Source organism: Molothrus ater, chromosome 3, assembly GCF_012460135.2.
Source record: "Molothrus ater isolate BHLD 08-10-18 breed brown headed cowbird chromosome 3, BPBGC_Mater_1.1, whole genome shotgun sequence".
In the NCBI taxonomy this organism is placed as follows: Eukaryota; Metazoa; Chordata; class Aves; order Passeriformes; family Icteridae; genus Molothrus; species Molothrus ater.
In genome coordinates this window covers 2,957,570-2,976,666 of record NC_050480.2, presented here as the reverse complement: position 1 = coordinate 2,976,666, position 19,097 = coordinate 2,957,570, and the positions used below count along the sequence as shown (strand labels likewise).

The window sequence follows — 19,097 nt, the reverse complement described above, 5'->3', positions numbered from 1 at the left end:
GGGCAGCAAAGTGGTAGAAGGGAATTGCCACGGGATGTGTCTGTGAGATAACATGGGGACAGAACTGTATAAAATAATTGTGTAAAATACACCTGTTTGCTTTGGGAGGGGAATGGAACTGAAATATATTCCTTTTTTTCAATATAAATAGGTTTAGTAGAAATAAACCATTTGGGGGAATTTTTTTTCATTTAGTAAAATGTCTGCGCCACTGAAAAATGTCTTGGTAGGCATTTGGTTGCCATCCCCATCAGCCTTTGTTTTTCTCCACAAAATGCTCCATTTGGGGCAAACATTTAGGGTGTGATAAGAGGCCAGGTGTGAGGAATGGGTGGAAAGGTGTGATGTCTCCAAACAGAGCCCGGCCTACAACACAGTCCAGGAAAAGGCCAAGGTAAATAAGTCACACTGAAACTGTCACAACCCCCCACAATCCTCATGTGTGGGTTTACACAAACCAGCAGAGCCAAGTTAACCTTAATTGTGTCTTGTTTAACTTGGCTACAAATGGCTCACCCTTTCTTTAACTTGGCTCCAGTTGTAGATATCTCACCTTTCCATTACTGACCCCTCTTGTCTAAATTGTTATTTTAATACATATTAAATGGTTTTGATCTCCTTTAATTTCCTAGGAGTTTTTACAGCAGAAAATATTAGAGAAAATATTTCTGCTGATAGAAACACATATTTTAATGGAAAATGTCTTACATTTTCAATGGCCAGACAGGTCAGTGGTTTTTAAAACCTGGTTCTTTTTGTAGGAAGTAGTACCAGAAAAACTCTAAAATTTGATGTGCTGATTTTTCTGTACATCCATTGGCAGAGGGAACAGGAATGCAACTTTGGTGCATTTCTTAAATAATAAATATATTTAAACTGCAATAATCAGTCAATAATTCTTCTTATTTCCCTTTTAGCATCATATTTCTTAATAGTGGCTTTAGCATGTCAACAGTTTGTTACCACGGTCCTGTGAAATTCTGAGAAGATGAAGTGTTTCCCTCTTTGAAGGCTGCACATTAAAACTGTGTCCCATTTAATTGCCTTTTCTGGTGGTTTTATCTGTACTGGAAGCCTGAGGGCTGCTGGTTAGCAGAAGGTTTTTGTCAGCTCTGCAGGCTGGGGAGCTCAAGGTGTGCTGCTCCCCATGGCAGCGCTGGCACTCACAGCCCTGGGACTTGGCCCAGTTCTTGCAAAATTCAATTGAAGGGCTTCTGTTGACATGGGTGCATCGGCTCTTCCGTGAGGAGAGGGAGGAGTAATTATTTTCTGCACGTGGGGTGTCTCCCCAGGAACTGAGTCACTTTGTTTGTGTGGTTAAGTTTGCTCCTGAGTTTTCCTTCTAACTCTGATTCTGTCTCGTGCTTTAAAACCCCCAGAAATGCCAGGCTGGACTAAAGGGAGCCAATCTGTCTTTAATCCGGTGAGATACAGGTTAGGTGGTCTTGGAACTGTTCCCACTAAAGCAGGGGACAGCATTACAAGATCTACTACCATTTGTACTAATTAGCAACTTTGCTGACAGCCTCTGGTGAGTAACTCATTACTGTCTATTTGTGAGCTTGGCTTATAAATCCCCGAGCAGCCAGACTGTGGGCACTGTTGTAGCACAATATTGTTGTGGTATAAGACCTTTTTCTCGAGCCTTAGCGAGTCTCTCCAAGCAGAGTGCTTCAAGTAGAAGTAGGTCAGTGGCATGGAGACACAGCCCCCCAAGTAAGGAGGACTTCCAATATTTCTTCCCCCCCACCACCACCCCCCTCTTTTGGTCCTGAAGTAGAGATGAATAAAATCTGTTCGTTCTGGCACCGCTCTTGCTGATGCTGCTTGTTTCTCGGCGCATTTTAAATTTTCTCTGATTCGACCTTCACCCTTGCTTGTAGGCATGATATCACATATTTTAACATGCTTTTTTCCCCTCCCCTCCCTATCTGCATTAGTCAGGCCCGTCGGAATTTTGAAGTACTTCTGCCACAATTCAACAAGAACGTTCTTTTTCAATTTCTGTAGGTAGATTCTGCTATTCAGTGGTTTCCCCCCATCCTTTATCATGGGCTAGGTCTTTTCCATATGGTAATGAATCATTCCCCCAGGAGGAGTATCATTTGCTCAATTCAATGGACTCCTCACAATGCAGATACATGCATTTCTTTCACCTATCATTTTGATTTTAGTTTTCCTGCAGTTTATTGGCTTCAATCCGTATTTTCTTTGTGATCTGTTCTCTTCCCAGCTCTGGTACGTATCTCCCACTCCATTGTAGTGTGTGCTGCCCTGATGGCACCACCTGCACTTTCTGCCTCGCTCTGGAGCTGTTATCTACATATTTAATTCAGTCATTTCCACCATTCCCTCTCATGATTCCATTTTGTGTCTGTCCTGACCCTCTAATCTGGTTTGGTTTGGGTTTTCTTCAACTTGCCTGTTGAGAAATAAACGTGTTGACACTATTCTGTGCTGTGAAACTATTGCTGTGTGTTAAATAGAATAAAGAGGACAAGAATGAACAAACATCTCTTAAGTGTGGGTTTGGGTGACACTGCAGGAACAGAAAGGAGTTGTAGTTCTACAGGGCAGATTTTGCCTTTTATTTACACAGTGATTGGATGAAAGGGATGTGCCAGAATCAAAGTGAGGTGGGGATTTTTATTGTTTTCCATCATTTGTCCTGCTTAAATCAGCTTTTGCACAAGAGCTGATATGGGGTGAGGGCAAAGGCAGTTGATTGCCAGCCAAGGGTCCTGTGGTCCATCCTTTATTTCTGCCTCATTGCAAGACTGTGAACTGGAATGTTCCTTAGCTGTGGTTCCTCTGGTTTCCAGAACAAGCTGTGTGCTTTTACCTGTTTTATTCTCTTTGGAGAAATAGATCCAGCATCATTGCAGCATCGTCCTCACCCTGGGCTTTTGTAGGGGCAGGTTTTGGAGCATTTGTCAAGGACTTGTAAATTACTTAAGAGCTCTATGGATGAAAGGGAAATTGCAATTAAAACCCCCCAGTTTTGGTACCTTACAAATATCTCAAGACTGGCACCAGGTTCTTGAAAATAGCAAATGATGGAGATTTTGCGTCAGGATGTCCCTGTGGGTTTGGCTGGATGGGTTTCTAATGATCAGGTCTTTTATTTCTGTGATATTCTGTATCTCCCTGCCACAATTACTCATGAGTGAGTCCTAGAGCCAAATCCTGCCCTGAGATGCATGTTTGCTTCTCCCATTGGCCTTCTTGAAAGCTGCAGGCATTTTTCCTAAACCATCATTTGGCCTCCAGTTGTCCTGTGGTCATATTTGTCTGTCCAAAATGACTGTGGCTCTCCATTTATAATCTTGTAATTTGTAATCTTTATTGAGATACTGCTGCGGTTTTTCTTTCATTACTGGCATCTTATTGTAATATTGATTTTTTGTTAAATGGAACTGCACTGGTAATTTTGGCTGGCAGCTTCTTGGTTTTGCTTTCTTTTGTACACTTTTTGAGGGTAGGAAAGTATTCCCTGCACTACATTGAAGCTGATTTCTTTGATCTGACTCTCGCATCTTATCTGTCTAAACAAATTTAATTTTTGCCTAATCTGTCTATGCAGTTCCCAGTCACTCTGGTATCCAGGCACTAAATTACAGCCCTCTTCTGAGTGTTTTCTTCTCAGAACGATGCAAACTTCCTTCTGGAGTGACCCAGTCATTGTCATGCTTCTGTAAACAATCTCTTTTCTACCTATTGATTTCAGTCTAACATCAGTGACCACCCACTGTTCGGGATTGGGAGAGAAAATAATTGTTCCACAGACATCCCCAAGCGTGCAGACACAAAGCCACACACCTGCTCTCAGAGTGGACACCTCCTTCTGCACAGCAATTCTCCTGGAGACTGTCACACAGGGGCTTCTGCAAACCAGGGTGCTCATTTGGGCATCTGGAAGGGATTTAAGGATCTGGACATTAAAAACTGCCCCACATGTAAACCCTAAAATGTTTGCATACATTTAGCAAGTAGCTGGTGCCAGTAGCTGCAGCCACCTCGGTGATTGTCACTTGCTGTGACAGACAGGAGGTAAATAATTGTTGCTCACAAGGGGCAAGTCCAGCTCATGTTTCTGAAGAAGCAGCACCCAGGCTTTTTAGTCAGAAAAAGAGGATGAAGCCCTCTCAGAGCTGGTGGTGTCCCCTGTATTGGCAGTGCCCAGGAATGCTCTGGAACATGAAAGCTGTGCCTCTGTATGTACCAGATGTTTTTGTGGGAAGCACCAAGCCACCGTTGCTGGCATTTGGTTAAGGAAGTGATTCACACACCACAGATTTATTGTCAGTTTTGTTATGCTTAAGGCAGGCAGTAATTTCAGTTTTCACTGCCATTAGCTAATAATAGTAATTAATTAGTAAATCGTGCCGTTGGGATCTCAGGGTGAACTAACAGGGAAAATGTAAATTAAGAAAAAAAAGGCCACTAATGTTTCTGAGTTCCCCACCACAACTGAGGGTTCGTGTCTATCCCAGCCCTCCAAACCGAATTTCTGAAGAGCAACTTACATTGCCCACAGCACTGTCTAGGAAGTATTGAAGCAAAATGAGGAGGTGCATCAGACAGGAGGTGTTTTGTTGTTTGGGTTTTTTTCCCTATTTTCCTGACTTCCCAGTAAGGAAGTTTTGAATACAGCACTAAGAAAGAAGAAGACACTAAGATAAATCCAGGGTTTTCAATTCAAGGTCATTTTGAACCCTTTATCTGTCTGAAGAAGAAAGTGGGGGAGAAAATAATTAAAAAATGTGAACTAGGCTGAGTCATTTTCACTATGAATTGTTTGCAGCTGTCAGAATCAGATCTACATAGTTCACTATAGCTCAATTTCCTTTCTGAGTTAATAACACATTGAACAAACATACTACACCAGACTCCTTTCTTTTCTTTCAAATAACCTCACAGTGGATCTGCATTCTGAGTATGAAGAAGTCTCTATTAGCTTAGGCTATTTATAGAACATCAAAGGGCTGAAAGATAGTTAAAAATTAATCGATTACCATCAAGTAACAGACACTAAAGCTCAGTGTATGAAATGCCTTCCTCCAGTGGATAAATTGATGGGGAGAGGAGAAATTGATGATTTAGGGACTGGACAGAGGCAGGTGGGCACTCCCCAGTGCAGCTCCTCAGAGCTCAGGTGGGGCTTTAGGGCTGGCCCTGGCCCTGATGGGGTGGGTGGGGAACAGAGTGCGCTTTGAAAGGAGCAAATAAAGGCTGCAGGTGTCCAGCTGCAGCTGGGAGGCCTTTGGAAGGACCAGCTCCTGGAGTCCAGAGCCTGCTGCTGAATGGTTCCCGTCCAAAGGTGGCACTGGGGGATGCACAGGTGGGAATAACTCTTTCTATTCTTCATTTCATGCTCTTTTCACTGAAATGGTTAAAAGTGATGGTGGGGAAGTGGCACTACCTGTGTGTGGAAGGTAAAAAACTTGGGTTTGCAAAATATTAAGGTGCTTCTCTGCTAATCTTATTTGGATTAGTCAAATGCTGCACTGGCCTTTATACTCCTTGACTATAATCATGCTGTGAAGGGAAATAAAATGTTTTATCAGACCAATAACAATTGTGGAAGGGGAAGGAGAACCTTTGGGAAACAGAAGTTGTTCTTTGGATCTGAAAGGAAGCAAAAGTGGAGCTTGGTTCCACTTAGTTCCCGAGTCAGAGAAAGCCCAGGATGCCTTTGATGATGTGCTGATGACCTGCACAGCTCAGGTGAAGTCTAGATTAGACATGGACTCATTTTTGGGTCCATTTAAGTCTGGGATAGTTTGTTATCACACCTCTGAAAAAATGTGGCAAATGGATATGCTGGACCTCCTGGTTTAGAGACACCTTGGGGGGGGAAAGGCATTTGATTAATTAAACACCAGTTTCTAGGAGAGGATGGTGAGTTTAACATCTGCCCCTGTTGATTGCTGACAGACTGTAACGCACAGCTTACAATGCAGGGGAAGCCTTTATTTCCTCTTTTCTTGCCAAATATGCACATTTCCTAGCAGAGGTGACATTTTTGTATGTCAAAACAAAGGTAGAACAGCAGAGCCTTTGAAACATCAAACTCAGATGGAAAATGAGGATTTGGCATGGCTTAATTTGGGCTTTAATAATGCCTTTGGGGGGAGAGGGATGCAAGAAAGATTAGGCAGATCAGAGCTTTAAAAGTCATAGATCATGCATTTAATAGCTCTAATTCTTAAATACTTGAAGGGTTTCATAAAACCATTCTCTCAAGTGCAAACTCCCTCCCACTTTTCACTGTTGCGTCTGGATCTCCCAAATTCTTAAAACTGAAAATCTCAGGCCCTTCCATCCAGCAGTGATCCTGCACCAAGGGGATGTTTGGAGCCTTTGGAGGATCCCACAAGGAGGTCATGTGCACCACAGATTCTTTCAGTCAAGGTGCAGATTGCATTATTTTTGTTACTCGCCAAATGGGATTTAAAACTGAAAAAAAAATCCTTTTTCCATTCAGCTACATTTTCTGAAGTTCAACAGACTTAGAAAGACTGGATTTAAATGAAGTTAATACTAGATTAAAAGAAAAAAATCAATTCTGGTGTTATAAGAAATTGATGGCTAGATTTCAAGGTGAATTTTATCTAAAACTGAAATATTGACTGAGGTGATATTAATAATTTGTACTGTTTTCTTTCTTGAAAAGTGGTGTTTTTTCCTGCACTGGATTTTGTTCTTTCCAAAATCTTAAAACAATTTGCCCCACTTTTATTTTAAATATTAAAGGGCTATTTTTAAGCCAGCAGCACAAAGCAGCTTTAATTGTATCTATTACATACTAAAGGAGTTTTCTGTAATAAAATCAATATAATAGGATAAATACTCTGAGCTAAGAATAGTAAGCTACTGATAATTTTACCCACAGTCATTGTTTTCAACAGTCACAGGACTCTGGGAGAGGCTTTTCTACCCCAGCTCTTCATCTGCACCACCCAGCACAGACCAGTGACCAGTGCCCTCAGGTGTGGCTCTGGGGCCACCTGGTTCCCAAAGCTGCCTGGTTTATAAAACAGAGAGGTTGTTTCAGTCTTTTATTTGATTTTTTATGTAGTGTGGAGTGAGGGAGTGTTGGGCTTGGGCGCTGAGAGTTTGGGTCACAGGGAGCCAGGAGCTTTGTCCTGCTGGTGTTGGGGCAGTGGGGCAGTGTCCCCTCCCTGGTCTCAGGGACAGAGAAAGCCACTTCTGACTGTCTGTAATGTATGGAGAAGGCAATTCCAATAACTCATTTTACAACCAAGTGATCATTTATCCTACTAGCAAAATCTGTTCAACTCTGGTTGTATAGGTTAGACAGTAATAAAAGTTCAAGTATCCATAAAATTGCCATTGAACTGTAAATTAATGTGAGGTAAAGTTGTTGCCCAAGGGAATAACTGAGCTCCAGAAAGTTGTGTCCTAAATTAATTAATGCTGAGTTCAGCTCTGCCTAGGAAAAGAATGGGGTTTTGCTGGCCTTTGGTTGTTGAGCTCAGATTTTTGTCTTCAAGCAGAAATTGCTGTTGTCATCTCTGCTCGTGTAAACAGGATTTTGAAAATCAGAAAAAACACCAGGAAAAATTAGGAATGAAATGACCTATTTTTGAAAATTGTTTTTTAAATTTGTTGTTAAATCTGTTGGAATGGGTAGGAACAATCAATGTCCACATGTTGTACTGGTCAAGTTTTCTTCTTGATTAAGCACAAGTGGACATTTGCACTTCGTGGGTGCTGCTCATCATGACTTGGCTGTCCTCTTAAAACTTTTGGTTTGCCTTTTTTCTTTGTTTCTTCTTCATTGAAAAAAAGAGCAAAAAACCCTAAATCCAGTGGTACTTATTTTAATAGGTCAGTATTAGTTATTATGGATGAGGAATAATAACAATTAATGTACTCAGTCCCATTGCCTTGGGAATCAGTTGCTTTTTCAAGAGTTGGGTAAAGAAGCAGTTGGGGTGTCCAGAGCTACACAAAGCATCACTGATGGATTTGTGCCATTCCTACAAGTGAGGAATCCCAAATTTTCTGACTTCTCTTTTTTTCCCTTCTCTTTCCTTTTCACCTTAACTTTTTCGTTTTCGCCCTCATCCTTCTATTTTTCTTTCTGTTCAGTCTCTATTTATTTCCTTTGCTTCACAGATTGTCTCTCTGCTTGGTTTTCTTTTCCCCGGCACTTACTATATTCTGTGTGTTTTTGCAGCTCTAATGCTGGCTTGTCTGCCAAAGAATAAACTCCTATTTATGGCAAATATATGCAGCTCTATGCACTGCTAAAACATCCTCAGACTGTTTGCTCACAGCCGTCCTGCAGAGACAGCACGACACTGTGAGCACACAAACTGAGCAGCTCCTGCCACCTCCACCAAAACCAGAGCCAAAACCACCTTAGAGCACCTGCCCTCAATGCACAGAGCTCTCTCCTCCCCTGACACAGCACAGCTTGGCTTTATTTGGGAGAATTCCCCAGGTTAGACCTGCAGGTGTGACTGCCCTGCTCTTCCTGCCCCGCAAGGGATAACAGTGAGTTCTGCCCTCCAGTGGGAATTCCTGAACTGGCCCCCTGTCAGGTCAAGTGGTACTTTTAGAGTGCCCTAGGTCTGAAGTTCTGAGCAACTGGTGTTAAAAGCTGATTTTTGGGACATTATGAAATGCGTCTTGGCGTGGTTTCATCTCGTGCCTCTCAATTAGAATCCCAAAGCAGCCTCACTCCAGCTCCAGTCCTTTTTAAACTAGATTTTCAGCCCTGGTTTTACCAAGGAACAGTAAATAAAGGGGGAGAATTTCAAAGGCACGAGGGATAGTTCTGTTACTGGAAGCTGACGGAAGTTGTGTGCCTAATTCCCATTTGTGCCTTTGAAAACACACATGGCCCTGCTCTGCCCATGCCTTTAAATCTCATGTGCACACAAACACCAGCCCCATGTTCCTGTTCAACCTTCCACAGGCATTTTCACTTCCTTGCAGTGTCACAAACTTTCCGTGGTAGCTGAAATATGTCAGGGATGTTTTTGGCAAATTGCTGAGACCAAGTTCTTCAGCTCCCACTGCACTTCTGGGGTGATCAGATCATGATGTTAGAGTCGCAAAAGAGCTTATTAGCAGCTGGTGCAGACACTTTCTTTGTGCTCTAAAAACAACAAGGAGAACAACTCAGCTGGGAAGAGCATATGCAATAGCCTTTTAATCATTGCTTCAGCTCACCATGTCATCACGAGTAAGCTTTCTCATCAATGAGCCCAGGAATACAAAACCACAGAACTTCTGAAATTTTTCAAACACCTGCATCCTGTGAAATGAGTTTATGCTACCAAATTAAAAACAAAACAACAACAACAACAAAAACCTGAAAAAAAAAAAGGAAGAGAGAAAAAAATCTCTTGGATCAAAAGTGTCTCCTTATCAGGAAATGAAGGACAGGAACAAAAATACCATCCTCCTCCATCTCCTCCTCTTCTTTTCCCACCTCAGACTTGATGATAAGATTCTGTAATCTGACAACCCCCTGCAAAATGATAGCTGGGTGTTTACAAACGGGGCTCTTCCATGCAAGCCCGTGATTTAAAATCCCCCCAGCAGCAGGCATCTGAAGGCTGGCCAGGCTCTGCCTTGTCCCTGTTGCTCCCTGTGCCGCCCAGCTTTGTGTCCTGCTTTATCTGCCTGGAGCCTCCCGAGGGGCACAGAGGCAGCTGGGGGATGCCAGTGCCAGCTTTGGAGTGTGTTTATCCAGCAGTGGCAGGAAAATGTCCCTGGTCACTGGGCTGGAGTGGTGCCCACGGGCTTGGAGTGGGCTGCGGCTCAGCTGTCCCTCCTCCCCGCTTCCCTGCAGTCGCAGGGATGGATTTGCTTCCTTTCGCAATCAGTCAGACAATAAGGATGTTGCTAAATCCTTTATGGAGCCCAAAGGCAGGGCTGTTGGTTGATCCTTGTTTCCTGTGCACTTATGATTTGTGTGACCACCAAGTTGCCCCTTGACTCCCAAAGTCCCGAGCCCCAATCTCAGCGCCTGCAGTGGGGGACCGGAGCTCGGCGTGGCCAGCAGATGTCTCCCAGGATATTGCTTTGCAGACACCACTCTCCCAACTCCCTCTCTTTCCCGAGGCTCCCGAAACTGGGCTTGGTGGGTTAAGAGAAATGCTGTCTCTTTGCCCATTCCCTGCAAGTATTACAGCCCCAAAGACATAGCTTTGTGATGCTGAGGTTTTTTTAAGCCACAGTCTAAATTAAGGAAATGGTTTATAAAGATAAAAAAAGGCAAGGGAAGGCAGCTCCTTTGTGCCTTCAGAACATTTCATGATTACTTACAGCCTTTGAGGAAAGGAAGCAATGTCAGTCATGGGGGCACACAGCATTTTAGATCACGTCTGATTGGGAAAATCATTAACATTGCTGCGATTCTGCTTCATTTTCTGTGGGAGAATTGGAAAATGGCAAGAAAAAGGTTCTGTTTGCAGGTGCAGGCTGTGTTGACACGAGGAAAATCTGCAAATCAAGCTGTACCTGCCGGGCTGCATTGGCACATTTTCCTTGGCTAGGCTTGGCCGAAGCGTGAGCTCTTCTCGCTGGCTGGCTGTGCATTATACTCTGTATTTAGCAGCAGTGAGGATAAGAGGTTGCTCATGGCACTGAAGGAATTAGTTGTGGAGGCGGAAGGGGAGGCTGGAGCCCCCACTCCCAGTGATGCTCACTCTGGAGCACAGCATTTTGGCTGGGATGGGCTTTGAAGCCCACCACAGGTCACAGGGAGAATGCTGGTGCCGTTATCGTTCCGCAGGAGCTCTCTGTTGGCATCAGCCATGTCTTTGAGAATACAATAGTCCATCACCAATCCAATCATCTTTCTGTGACTGAGGGGTTTAGGCAATTATAAAAAAGTGGATGATTTCAATGTTCTATCCCTCTTGTGGAATTATGTTTGGAATTTATCCGGCGAGACAGGGGAAGGGATTTTGTTTGTTTTGTTTGATCATTTCTTATCACAGAACTTTGTTTGACTCAAACCACAATGATACAAGCATTCAAACACCTCCTTCAGATGTAATATTGATTTATAAAACAGCAGTGCACAGCTGCTAAGCTTCACTGTTTCATACAGAAGGTCTTCAATTCCCAACAAATTACTGCCGTTTCTACCTATTTACAAATTAATGTTTCCTCTGAACCTTGCGCATTTCTTATTATTCCAGTCTGCTTTCTTCGGTTTCTGCTTAGAAACCTCGTGTGAGTGTGCATTATGCACTGATAGGGCAGCTTTAGAGCATCACTTAAATTGGAGTTAAATAAAAAAAAATCTAGATCAACGTTTCTCCTTAGGCAAGTTATGCACTGAGTGAAATTAAACCACTATATGTACTTGTAGATTGAAGACTCAGAGGTGGAGGATGGGTCAGAAACACTAAGATCAAAGTTTTTCTTCTTTGAAAAAAATCTCTTTGAAAAGCCCCCATGCCACCTATTCTGCTTGTTAATGTTTTGACTGGAAGTGTCTGGCAGTGTCATCATCAGCAGAATATTTTTAAAGACCTTTTTTTTTATTTTTTTGGAGCCGAGTCTAATAGCAAAGCAATGGATCCTTAGCAGCCTCTGTTATATGTCTCTTAAGGGAATATTTTTGTTAATTGCAAATATTTGATTGACAAACATGGGATGCAATTAGTAGGCAGGCACAGTAGGAATGTGCAGTGAACTGGATCTCTGAACCAACAGATCTCAACTCTCTCAGCTTGATCTGAAATAGGCTAGAGCCTTTAAACCATATGTTTCCCTCAAACTTTTTCTTTCCTCTGAAAATTCCTTATTTCCCTCAACTAACCTTCTTTCACTCTCTGCACCAAGGGAGCTAATTCATCCACTATGATCACGTCAAATAAAGACAGAAAATTCTACACAAGCTGCAGACTTATGCTGCTTTTTGACCGTGGCAGTAAAAATTAATGTGGACAAGACTATACATGCCAGTTGTGCCTTACAAAAGCCCTAGGTGAAAGAGAATACAATCTAATTTAACTTTAGACATTTTGAGCTTAATGGTCTATTTAAACAACCTGGTACCATCTGACTACCTTTATCAATTATATTTCTTTTTATTTATACAGAGTACTGTCTTTCTGGAAAGGCTATAATTAAAACTTATCTAGATAAATTGTGCTCAGATTCTGTGGCATAAGAAGGAATTCAAAGGATTTCAGTGTTTTTTATGTGTTCTTTTTCATTTTAAAAAAAGGTTGCTCTGAAATCTTTAAAAGGAAATAGATTTTCATAATTAGAATAACCTAATTGCAATAGTTTCCATAATTACAGCTAAGAATTGCCAACAGGAAATGCAGTGTGGTCTTTACAGTGAAATGTTGGCACCCTGGATGTTTTTCTCCTGGGTAAGCAATCTCTCTTTTCTCAGGGGTGGGGCGCTTGGTCCTCCACTTCTCATTGGCAGGAAAACTGCCTTGGGGGGTTTCAGCCAGAATTTGGGTTTTCAGGAAATTTCAGCTCGTGCTTTTTGACATCAACATAATTTCTACAACGTGACATCACACGCTGGGCATGGTTGAGGTTGGTGGAGAAAGAGCAGCAGGAGCTTGGCCCTTACCATAACCTGCTTGTACTCCTGGAATACAAGCAGGTTATGGTCCCAGATCCCTCCCAGATGCGTGGCACGAGTAACCTGAGTTTGGATGTCCCTGCATCATCGCTCTCCATTGGCACATGGAGGGGCTCATGCAGCTCTGCTCCTTTTGGAAGGGCCCGATCCCTGCTCCTGCTGGAGGCTGCTCATGTGATTGAGGCTGACTCAGGGACGTGTGGCAGGATCCAGCCTTTGCTTTGCAAGTCCCAGTAACGGGATGTGTTAATCAGTCACTCCATCGGTGGAAGGAGTGCGAGATCCGTAGTGGATGCACAGGGAGGATATAAATACAAGTTGGGTTTCTCAAAAACTTTCCTTGCAGAATTTTGTCCCTAGAAGGGAAAACGTTATTTTGCTGCTGAGTCCCTGAATGTAAAATTTCAGATCCGTTGTAAGAAGCCCCGCAGAGCTAACAAAAAAAATTAATTTCCATCTGTGACGTTTCATACCATGTATTTGTAGACCTCTTACTGAAGCAAGATTTGACAGGGGCATTTAAAAAATACTCTTTCCAGTAGGCTAACAGTGTTTTTCCATGAGGGCAGTTAATGGAGGTTCTGTGCAAACCCACAGTAATTTAGACAGGGCTTTGTGATGAACCTCTTTGGTGTGGCAGGGTTATTTTAAATGCTGCTCCAGGTGCCTGCTTGGACTTGTCAATCTCGCCCTTAGTGAGGACCAGTCCCCCACAGATAATTCCTTTTTCACACTGGAGCCGCTGTTGGGTCTTTCTGTTTAAGTGCTTGACAGAAAATGTCCACAGTTAGGCTGTGCATAATGTACACTGTCAATTTGTGAGATCCTTCTCCACAACTGTGCTGAAAGAGGGACTTTGTCACAGGTTTTCTCCTCCTCGCAGCTCCACAATTTAAATGTTACTGTTTTGTCATGTTAATGTAATTCACTTAAAATATTTAAATTGTCCTTAATTAATTGAGGAAGGAGATTATCATGGTGGTGGACTTGTAGGCAGCGTGTGGAGCAGAGCTGCCGGGGTTTTGGTGAATACAGGTGATGGATGGTGTTGACGTGAGCGGCTGCAGTCGCACAGTGTGCGTATACACAAATTACACCGCCATGTGTGTTCCTCCCTGTTAGCAAAGCCTTTTGTTTATATATACCCAGCTATACATTTACACATTATGTAAATAAACACACATATGCCCATGCAATTTAATTGAATATATGGCTATGGGTTAAGAGGCATGTTACTCTGATGAAAAACATCTTATGGTACAGAGTAAAAATATTTCCAACGTGCTTTTGAGCCTCCTGTGGAATTTAAGAAGGAACTGCAGAGATTTCTTTAAGGTAGTGGTTCAAGGCCTTGAATAGGAAGGCCTGGTATTCTTCCAAAACCTCCAGGCTGTTGAGTGGCATTCTCAGAAACCCATTGAGTTCCATTTTCATTCAACTCCCTTCATTTTTATTCAATCGTAGGGTTTTCCATCGCTCCTTGGTATATGCAAAATGGACATTACTCTGTGAGTTTTGTTTCAAATTAGGTTCATATTTCTAAGGCAATGGGCAAGAAATTAGGCATGTAGATCAGTCTTTCCAACCACAAATCCCCCAAAACCTGACACGAACATCTCAGAGTAATGAAGAGTTGCCATTCAGTCATTCTTGGGGATGCAACACGGGCTTTGATGTGCTGAAAGGGGCACAGAGTGATGGGCTTGTGGTGCCTCTCACCTGCTTGTCCGCACTGGTGGTGCCACTGGAGGGGCCCATGGAGGTTGTCTCCACTGGGAAAATGCTGTTAGGAGCTGCAGGAGATGTTGAACCCCCTGGGAGGGAGCTGTTGCTGGACTTCCCCGTGGGGTTGTGTTGCTTCTTCTCCCCGGCACTCCTTTGGGCATGGGTGCTGAGGCAGCAGTGCCTGTTCCTCTCGGTGCAGGGCACCACAGGCCACGCCACAGGTGACACGTCTGGCTCTGGCAGAGCCCAGAACCGTGTCTGCCTCACAAAGAAGCCTCTGCTTTTGCTTTTTGTTTGTTGTTTTTTCCCCTCTGTCTCCGGCGCAGCCGGGGCGCCTCTCCTCCAGCTGTTCTGTGACACCGCGCAGCCATCAAACGCTGGAAGCCCGGATCAGAGAGCAGCAGTGACAGATTCCCTGGTGCAGGCAGGCCAGGTCCCAAATCTATTGTTCATACCAGAAAGCTCAGCAGAGTGACTTGACAGGTTTTTAAAGCACTGGAGAACTTCACCAGGAAGTTTTCTTCCTTTCCTGTGCCTTTCCCTCGCTCTGCTTGAAGCCAGGGGCTGAGCGTGTGCCATTTTGGCAATTAGCAAAAAGGGGGATATTGCTGGTTCTGAGCACAGGGAAAATCAGGTGTGTGGGAATCAGCAATCCCTCTGCATGCAGGGGCCATCACTGGGCTGCTTTGTACTATTGCATTCAGACACCGTGTTCTGAGCGTCTTTGTTATCGTCGCCTGATAAATAAACAGCCCTAAAATTACAGAACTTATTATGGTAATTGAGTGAAGAAAAGGAAATGCAAACTGTGCCTCGCTATCTATTACATTGCCACTGCTAAAGTTGCCTAAACCTGTGCTACTCAAATGATATTGTAATATTAGCCTTCTTTCTTTTTTCACAATGATTGTTTTCTGTCCATCTCAAGCTGGATGTCAGTTCATTTAGATTTACATCAAGTAGTAAATTAAAATAATCACTCAGCAAACACTCTCAGCTCAGTTTTCTCTTTCAGTCAGGAGTTGCGAGAGATGCTTGAAGCATTCAAGCAGAAAATATTGCTGTCTAGATATTTGTCCTCTGGGTGATAAAGGAGGCATTGTCTTGGGACCCACTCAGGCCTCGGAGCTGATAGTAGCTGTGCATCACAGCTGTGAAGTGCGCTTTGTTATGTGTCTGAGGATTAGGGTTCAGGACCTTGTTTTTCTTGAAATACCAGACTGATCAGAGCTGCATATGTTCGGGGGAAAGCAGAGGTCGATGGTTCTCTGTCCACATTTTTACTAGATTATTTTTGGACAGAACTCTGGGAGAATACCCTGCAGCTTAAACCATCCCAAGAGTTTTTCATATTCTGCATTATAACCGTCATGGAAAAAAGGCTGTAGTTTATCTATCTGCATTTGAAACAAAAGGCTACAGCATCACAGACACGCTGGGCTTTGGACCCACGCTGGAGCAGGCTGAATTTTGCTCTTTTGTGCTCCATTTACAGTACAGCTGCCCATTTAGAAGCACAAATGCACCTTGATATAATAACCAAATTCAAAGAATGTCTGGCCTCAAGGGTAGCACAGACTGACAGTTAATCTTAAAGCAGGGGTGGTGTACAGAGCAAGGGTGTGGGGGGACAGAAAAAGGCTGTTCTGTGTTTCTCAGCTGTCTGTTCCAGAAAAAAAAATAAAAGTGGATTTCTATACACATTTTTTGCTATTAGAAGAATTAACCTGCATTTTTTTTCCCCACCCTAAACCAACCCCCCACAAACCAAAGCAGTGTTTATTTTGGCAAAGGTGGTATGGGTAGAAGTACTCATAGTGAAGATGCTGTGGTAAGTTAAGGCAGTGCTTCCATGGCAGTTGAGGTCTGAGTAAAGGCTGCAGGATCTGGACAAGATCTGCTCATCCTCCTCTTTGTGGCAGCACAACGTGGGAGTTTGTGGGGAGGAGGCTTTGGGGCCAGACTGTTGTCTTTTGGTGATAGCACAGGATCTAACTGGATTTTACTGATAAAGAGAGGGCTATCTGTGGTTCTTTTGTTGCAAGTCACTGTGCACATACACATTGCAGATTCAGCTTTCAGTGTCAGTCTGAATCTCTCCCTCCCAGAATGGGGCTCTGATCAATAGGCAGAATATTGCCTTTGAAATTATCAGTGTTAATCATAGAACCCCACTGATGGGATGGGAGGGAGAACAGCATTTGCCCACGTGCAGGATAATGCCTGGGGGTTGCTTGGAAACATGTCAGTGGGCACAGCTTTTAACCCCATCAAGCTTCTGCAAAAATTCTGAGGGTCACCCATACATCTTTACCTTTAAAATGGAGCCTTTCCATCCACCATTCTTCCATGGAGCCCCATCCCTGCCCAGCACTGGGCCTGCACATCTCTACCATGGCTCTTCAGGTCAGTGGGATGCTCAGGTACTCCTCTCTCCATGGAAAACTGAACTTGGAACTGTACTCCAGGGCACTCAGAAGGCAGTTTGGGACATTAGTTTGAGCTTAGGGGGTTTAATGAATGACACAAGGTTACTGTCATGACAAGGCACCAGCCTGGGCTCAGCAGTCACCAAACAGCTCCTGAACATGTTTGTGTCATTCCAGGCCTTTTGTGGATGCCATTGCCATTCAGAGGATGCTGTTGGCAATTTTCAGTTTTGCTGGGTGTGGCAAGAACAATCTAGAAGTATTTTTTCTGCCTAGACAAACCAGTTCCCAAGACACAAAAAGGAGCAATTGGAGCAGGACATGGAATGAGGAGCCTTGGTCAGAGATGGACCTGCGTAATCATTGTTGGAATGAAGCTCCAGGCTGCCAGTTTAGTTCCCCGTTTGTGTTCTCCTCCTCTGTGCTGCTGGACACTGCTGCCCTGAGGATTTATCTTCAGCATGTGCATGGATCAGGTCTGTGCCACGTTGAATGGGGGAAGTGATTCCTTGTCACTTCGTCTGTGGCCTGGCAGAACTGATTTGCTGCAGTTGTGCCTGCAGAGAGCTGGCATCATGTGAAGGCATTTATCATTGGAGATATGCTGATAGCAAACCTTCAAAAAAATCATGGGCTAGCAGTGAATGTGCCCTTTGTTTATAAGGAGTCTCTTACATTTAGGTAGTTTCCTTCACTTCTGCTTCCTCCTTTCTTAGGAAATGACCATGGGGCACTGAACTCTGCTTTTGTGCTCTTAGAAATCCTCCCTGACTATTTTATTTGTCTTCTGACTTTTTTTTTTTTCTCTCTCACTAGATTTTTTTTTAAATGCAATTTGGTTTTCTTTTTCCATGCTTTGAAAAGGTTTGTTTTACCCTTCCTCACTCATGCTAGCCCAGCTATCCATCAGGCCTCTTTTTGCCTCGAGTTGTTGCTACTGATGGGGTTCCTTTATTACTACACCTTTCATGTGTTTTTCCCCTTCTTTCCTAAATTTTCTTGTTTGTCTGTCTCATATTTATCTTCTTCCTATATCCTGGTAAAACGTATTAGAGGTGCCACTTACTTTCCTCTCTAATCCCTTTCCCACCACATCCTCTCATGACTTTGGGAGGATTTTTAACTGAAAATATAAATCAGGCTCCTCTTCCAAAGTTGGACAACAGAAAGGGAAGTTCTCTTGCTGATTACATTTAAAAAAAAAGACAATTTCTCGAGTGAAGGAAAAAGAAATCCTGCTGGGGTAAAATCAGCTCCTGGTGTGAACACCAGGGAGGCAGAAACATGAAACCTTCCTCTGCTGGTACCTGTTCCCTCTGCTCACGTGGTGGAAACAGAGGGGCCAGGACATTTCAGAGTGAAAACTGTCATACCAGTAAATACATTATCTTCAAGGGTTTGTATCAGCTGAAAATCAAGTCTCAGAATTTAACCTGATTTGAGTTTTTATGGGAAGAAGTGTTCACACAGGCCTATTGTGATGCTTTCTGAATTACTTGAAGCACACATTGTTTTCTAGATATCTCAATACCAGTAAGAATGTGGAATAGCTGAAATTATCAAAATATTGACATAAAACCCTATACGAAGTGTGGCACTGTTTTTTGTGAGTGGTGTGGCTTGGGTTTTTCTGCTGCTGTCACCAACCACTGCCATCAGAGCCCTGCGTGAAACCAGGCACAGGAAGGGGGAATTCCCCTCGTTCTTTTCAATTAAAAGAAGAAAAAAAAAAGGCAAACAAAAAAAAAGAGAGCTAATTTCCTGACTGCAGGAAAAGAACTGCTGGGGTAGAAGGTTAGCAAGGCCTCTGGCTCCTTGTGTGGAGCTGAAGAGAGTATTCAGAGAGTTCAAACACAAGTAGGAGATCTCTGAGCGCAGGAAACAACAACGCAGTGCAGGGTGGGAGAATTCAGCAGAGAGCAGGAGGGCATTGCCTTACCCCCTGTGCATGCAGCCCTGGCAGGAGAGGGATCCCACAGATCCTTATGGTTATAAGCTCTTGCTAATTTGAGAAGTGTCAGGAATGGCAGTGGGATTTTCCCCTCAGCTGTTGGGATCTCGGGGTGTGTATCCGATTAGATGGCGCCTTCCAGGAACGTGAGCGGTCTGTGACAAAGTCTCTGTGCAGAGCCTGGCAGAATGGCATCACTTTGCTAGAAATAAAGGATCTTTATTTGATTTATTTGATACCTAACATCTTTGTTAGGTGTCTGCGTTGTGGCTGCTGCTGTGGGACATGAAGAACTGCACCTGTTTTCTGGTCTAGCAGTTGTGAATTGACATCAGGATAATAAATGCACCCTTCCCTGGTGCCCTCCTGCTGGAGATCTGCAAGGATCTCT

General features: G+C 43.5%; 1 long non-coding RNA gene across 2 annotated transcripts in view; it reads left to right on the top strand.

The window, feature by feature from the left end:
- The window catches only part of LOC118684973 (uncharacterized), a 435,555-nt gene that overhangs the window by 360,436 nt on the left and 56,022 nt on the right, over positions 1–19,097 (top strand). The gene's annotated exons all lie outside the window — the stretch shown is intronic.